Source organism: Vidua macroura, chromosome 3, assembly GCF_024509145.1.
Source record: "Vidua macroura isolate BioBank_ID:100142 chromosome 3, ASM2450914v1, whole genome shotgun sequence".
Lineage (NCBI taxonomy): Eukaryota > Metazoa > Chordata > Aves > Passeriformes > Viduidae > Vidua > Vidua macroura.
Genome location: NC_071573.1, coordinates 17,446,573 through 17,452,773, shown reverse-complemented (window position 1 = coordinate 17,452,773; position 6,201 = coordinate 17,446,573). Strand labels below are relative to the sequence as shown.

General features: G+C 50.1%; 1 long non-coding RNA gene across 1 annotated transcript; it reads right to left on the bottom strand.

Moving 5' to 3' along the window:
- Positions 1 to 753: 753 nt before the first annotated feature.
- LOC128805508 (uncharacterized) lies at positions 754 to 3,968 on the bottom strand. The gene is made up of 3 exons (XR_008436467.1): positions 3,807 to 3,968; positions 1,648 to 1,761; positions 754 to 941 (listed from the first exon to the last, which is right to left on the bottom strand). It is a non-coding gene; the product is annotated as an uncharacterized LOC128805508 (long non-coding RNA).
- Positions 3,969 to 6,201: the final 2,233 nt, after the last annotated feature.

Here is a 6,201-nt window from a genome sequence, read left to right as displayed (position 1 = left end):
TACCACGGCATAGATAGCCTCAGCACGCAGAGCCACCCACATTCCTTCTCCCTGACTCCAGGGCAGAAAACCAGGCACTGCCTGGCAATCAACTGTGTTATCTGGGTTTAGGATATTGGCCAAGTTGGTAGATTTGGTGCATTGGCCATGCTGCAGGCAGGGCTGGCTGTTCACAGTGCAGCAGGGAGAACATGCTGCTAAAAGGGCACCAGCCTCAGCCACAGAGGGCTCTTGCCACACTCTTTCCACCAAAAAACCCTTGAAGAAGGATCCTGGTGGAGGTGGCAACTTGCAGCACTGGCCAAGAGGATCTGCTGGTAGGCTCTTTGTCTTCACAAAGCTCAAAGGCTCAGCAAGGGAAATTATCAGGAGACTTGAATTGTCAGATGATGCTCCATCCTAACACGGAGGTGGTACCACTCACAACTTTTGCCCTGAGCCACACAGAACCTTTGCACATCCCTATTGTTCTCATATTTTGCCTCCTCACCAGGTATTCCCAAAGAAGAGAACACATGAATTTGGGATTAAAGCACTAGGCTTAGGTCTCCCTCCCCTGCATGCAGCAGGCAAACCCCTCCTTGCTTCAGTCTCACCTCCAGGACCTAAGGCTGACAGGTCCCTGCCCTCTTTTCCTGGGGTGATGGAAAAAAAAAAAATCTCATCTGCTGAGGGCTGTGTAGGCATCAGCCCCCATGCTTCCTGATGGGGAGCAGGTTAACACGTAGCTTGTGCGTCATGTTTGCAGTTTATTTAAAATCAAAGACAGGCAGGAGAATAGCAAGGATGCGTTGGCTAAGGGCCACTTATCCTGCCACCCCCATGTGTGTAAAGTCTCCATTTGAGGCATCTGTGCTTCCCCAAGGACACATCCTCTGCTCCCGGACTGTGGGCAGAGCATCTCTTTCCAGCTGCCTCCTGCCCCCCAGCCCTGCAATTGCCTGTGAATGAAACAGAGCTATTATTGCTACTTCTTTTAAAACCCATTTCCCAGAAAAGAGGAAAAAAAGAAAAAAAAAGAAAAGAATTCACGTTAACAGGAGCCTTCGGCAAGGCACCCACCTTTGTCTTCCTGCCTCATTGCCACCCACCCAAATCAGCAAGAGCAGTGGGTGGCATTTACAGAATATCTCCCTGCTGAGAAGCAAAAGCACTAGGAAGGTGGCCCAGCTGCCAGAGTGGGAAATTCAGTGGTCTGAGAGCATTTGGACCCAAACTGAAGTGGTTTATTTCTGGTAACTCAGCCACAGCAGCTTCCAGTAATGCTCATAAAGCTCCTTTCCGCTTGGGAGACAGTGACTTCCAAGGGCCATCTCAGCTAGTGCTCTAGTCTGGCTTCCCTCAAAGCGTGCTGGTGGTAAGCTGAACTCCATGAGGGAGCTGAAGCTGACCAAGATCCCACGTGGGGGACATAAGAGATCTCTTAGCGGAACCCACAAGGCACTTTTACACCATGAGTATTGACGAGCCAACCTCATATGGTCTGGCCAGCATCCATGTGTTTAGAGAAAAAGGGATAGCTTATGAAGACTGCCTTTTCCTGTCATTCCCAAGATCTGCGTTATCCAGCTAGGAACTCCCAACCTGCTCTGGACAGGTTGCTCATATCACCTCATTCCTACCAAGCCCAAGACAGAGCAGTGTTACCTGGGAATAGCCGTGGCTTCTCCTTACATGTGCTCTAGATCTAATGATGTCTGGCATTTGCACTGTCCCGTGGGGAAGCTGGGATGTTGCCTGAAAGACATCTCTTTGGGGAAGCTGCAAGAAGAAAACCAAAGCACATCAAAGCCCAGCCTTGCCCAGAGCTGTTGCACATCCAGATCCAGTGACTTCATGCCATAAGAATGCCACCAGAGCTGCACCAAGTGAAGTGAAGCTGAAGAAGGCATGGTCTGGCCAGCTACCACAAACCACTCTTTTGCCACGCCAGACGCCATCACTGATTGTTATCCTGCTTGTCGCCAAACAGAAACAGGAGGTCTCATCTATCATAGTGTCCTGCCCCCAGGTCCAATTGGAAAACAGTAGCAGGGTCATAGAGCATCAGCTTCAGCAAAACATAACCTCTGCTCCCTGCAGCACCCCTTGCTCTCTCAGGGGTTTCTCCTGACTGCATGTGTCCAGCTACTTACCATTGCCACAGCTGGGCACTCAGCCCTGAGAACCTCACCCTGGCCAAAGCCTCTCCAGATCCTGGCTCCAGTGGCTAAACAGCACCACCTGGGGCATTTTATAAAGCAATTGGCTAATGCCCTTCTTGGTCATTAAAAATATTTCATGTGTTCTGCGCTGAATTCTTCACTGGTTGCAAGGGTTGCACAATCACTCCTTTTATCTGCCTGGAGTTTGGCCCCTTTGCATTTCAACTGGTGTTCCATTCACCTGAAACTGAAAGCTGTGACACGCCAGAGCCTCTCTACATCTCCTTGCAGCATTTATTCCACTATTGCACTGCCCTTATTTCTTTTTCAAGCTACTAGGTAGGCCACAGTGCTCCCTTGTTTGAGGCCATGCACTGGCTACAGCAAATTGCTTCCTGTTTTGCCTTCTGTCCTGTCATTTTAGGGTCAGAGCTGGCCATGCAGCACAGAGATGGAGAATGATGGAGCAGCAAGGAAAGACAAAACCTCTGCCCATGGAAAGCACACCCAAAGAGTACACACAGCCTGGCCTCAGCAGCATCCCACTGTGTGAACAGGCACACACAAACACAGCAACAGTGCACACACAGACCCAAGCACTGCCATCCAACACCAGCGCACAGGTTCCAGAGCACAGCTCAAGGGATCTGCCCCTGAACTCCCAGACGTGACTTCCTGGTTATCCCCTCTCCCAGGGGCTACTCAAAGCACTTGTTCATCTTCCAACCCAAAGTCAGGGCAAGGAGCATCAAGGAAGTTGTCCCAGCAGATTCCACTTCCCACTCAGGTAGGCAATCATTGCCAGTTTCCTGGGGTCAGCCAGGGGCTGTTGCTAGCACAGGAAGGAGGGATCTCATTCCCAGCTGATGTGGAAATGATGGGGATCAGCTGAGAGCCCATTTCCACTCACTCTGCTGCTTCAGGCTGTGATCTGGCCTTTCCTTAGTCACTTTAATGATTGAGCATATCTGAATTTCCTGCCAAGGTTCAATCACAGGGATGGAGAGAGAGAGAAACATATGCAGTTAAGGGGAAAGGCAAATGAGGCAAAGGGAGGGAGAGATATATTATCTTCAGCATGTCAGCTTGGGAAAGAAAGTCCTGAGGAAATGAAGGCAAGCAAAGCAATATATGCTAGCAATGGATGGTCTTTCCCTCAGGCTAGCCAAAGACCAAAGCTGGGCAGTGAGGTGAGGTGCTGCAGTAAGGGAGAAACACAGCCAAAGAGCAAAGGACCCCAGTAGGGAAGGAAGAGGAAGAGAGTAAGCATCTCCATCCTCCACACAGACTCCCAGGAGCCTTCAGACTCTAGACAAATGAATTAGTGAGAATTAACAGCCAGCAGAGAACAGGTGGCCAGAGCGGCTTGGATGCAGTGCAGGCTTGCAAAGAGCTTGCTGATCACTAAAGTTCATAAACACAAGAGCCCTGTGGTGCCTCCAAGTACCAGTGGCCCTCTCTGTGGGAAGCCCAGTCACTACAGCACTCAACCCTACTACATGATATTTTCCAGTAAAGGTATATTTCCTTCCTGTCTGTGCCTCTGCCTCACCACTCTGCAAAGGAAAATGCCAGCAGGGATGTAGCAATGCTCTGTGTGCCCCAACAGGGCAACGAGGCCAGGAGCATGCCTGTCCTTTCGGTTCCTTGTCTGTTGCTCACCCTGAACCAGGATGTCCCCTCTGTCTGCCAGTGGCTATGGGTGAGGTTGGCTCAGGCTTCTCAGTAAGGAACCCAAAACTTCTTCTCCTCATGCCTCTCCACTTTGCTGATTTCACACCACTGCTTCCACCGCACTCAGTTTGCACTCTGGGGAAATGAGCCTTGAACTTGTCCTGTCCTCCTGCAGTGAGCAAATTGTCCTAGGAATGCTGGAAGTGCTCTGCCAGGTCAGCTTTGTTTGTCATTGTGGTGTTTGCCAAGCCAGGACTCAAGTGCAACCCAGCCTGAGCTTCCACAATCCACCTGCCTTTGCTGTGAGGCCCCACACCTCTGGCCTTCTGCAGCCCCAGCACCTAAAGGAGAGCAGGAAAAGCTTTTTCTTGGCTTTGGAGAGGGGCAAAAGACAGAGACAGTGATAAAAAGAAAAGAGCTGATGGTACCTGCAGTGTCTTCTCTCTATAGACTTGGTTCCTTCTGTCCTCAGTTCTGCAAACAGCAACAAACACAGTGCATTGGTATTACTGCCAATGTTTTAATTATTATTACTAATAACACAATTGATATTAATAAACAGTGCTTTCTGAGGAGTGGAGGAAAGCCCTACAGCAGATGCAAAGGAGAATGAAGTCAAGGAGATGAACTTAGGTGGATATCCCACACCAGCACTCCCAACACCACACTCTACCCCTACATCACTGCTCTCCCTCACCCCATGGCCCATCTGGTATCTCCCAAAGAGCACTGTGGCATCAGGACAGAGTCAGTGTCCTGGGCTTCCTCTCAGCTCCTGGGAGCCACCACGCTTAGTCTCACTTCACAGCAGTACTGAGCTGGCTTGGAAACCACTGTGAGTAGCCAAGGAGAGGAAATTAAATCTGAGGCCACTTTGCCACGAAGCTTCAGAAGCTAATCAGAGAACTTTATTAAAAAATAATAATGGTGATAAAAAGAGAAAAAAGTAAGCCGCCTTGGAAGTCGTTCAACTGTGAGCAGCTGAGAGCATGGGAGGCCTTTCCAAATGCAAATACAAGTGAGCCTCCTCAGGGCCAAGCTGTGCTTGGGACAGCAGGTTGCAGTTATCAGTCATGCTGAGCTCCAGTGCCAGATCATTTCTGATCAAAACCAGCCCCTGCTGGGAATGAAACACATCCCCTCGCCACTTTTTGCCAGGATCAATTCCCGCCTGGACAGCAATGAATGAAAGCATTTCACAGAAGCTGGTGGTGCTTCTTCCCAGAAGTTTTCTGCTCTGAAGCCAGGGAATCCCCAGTGGCATGCCTGAGGCTTACCCAAGTTGTACTCTGTGGGTAGTCAGAACTCTTCCAGCACCTGGTGATGTGGCAAAACCAAGATAATCTCAAAAGTCTTTCGTTTTTAATTTTTTTTTTTAAACAAGTGTTTACAAACAAAGTATTGCTCAGAGGTTAAGGGTGCACAGCTGGGGTACACTCCCCTTGATATCACAGAAATCAGATGGAGAAGCATTGGCTGTCCTCAGAGACACGTGCACCTTGTAATTGTATTTCCTGAACTCCCTCCTTGGTACTCCTTTCACCACCACTGCTAGGAAGAGTGAGAAGATGGGAAAGTACCACCGATTTCCCTCTAGTCCATTCTCCATCCAAAGCATGACTGAAACCCATTCAAACAGGGAGCAGCCAGGTCCTTCCTGGGTATAAGGTTCCATGGACTCACAATCTCCTGTCCCAACTCTCTCAGGATGGGACCGATAGGAATCCAAACATCCTGTACACACAGAGCATATGGTACAGCAGGGGCATGAGCTCATTGCCCATTTCCTCTTAAGCATGTCTGCACCTGCCCTCAGTCCCGCTCCCAGAATGTAACGAGGTGCAAAGCAACTGCCAGCTCATGCTGACCTCTTCGTTCCCCAGGCAGCGTCTGGGGAGCAGCTCCCCTCCCATTTCCATCCTTGGGGCACAGTGGAAGCAGAAGAAAGTGCTGCTCCTCTGCTCCAGGGACAAAGGAAACCTGCAGCCCAGACTGCTGCAAGTCCAGGTACTTTTCCAAGAGTTTTCTCCCTTCCAGGCAGCATCCACCAGGCTGAGCCCCCAGCGCCTTGCCAGTGTGGCAACGAATTGCTCCAGCAACTGGGCTCACCCCTCTCCACTGGCTAAGTCCTGGAGAAACTCATGGAGTTACAGGAGAAGGAGAGAACACAGGCACTTAGGGCAAGGAATTAACAGGCACTGAAAACCTGAGACAAACCCCTCAGCTAAGGGAAAGAGGCACTAGGGTCCCTTCATTATGTCTTGACCACTATCTATGAGGCTTGCCCCTGCAGTCTCTGTTTTCCTTTGGGCCAACCCCAGCATGAGTCCCTTTCTACTTCTGTTATTTCCACCATGTGGTCCATTAGACAGCTGGATGTCTT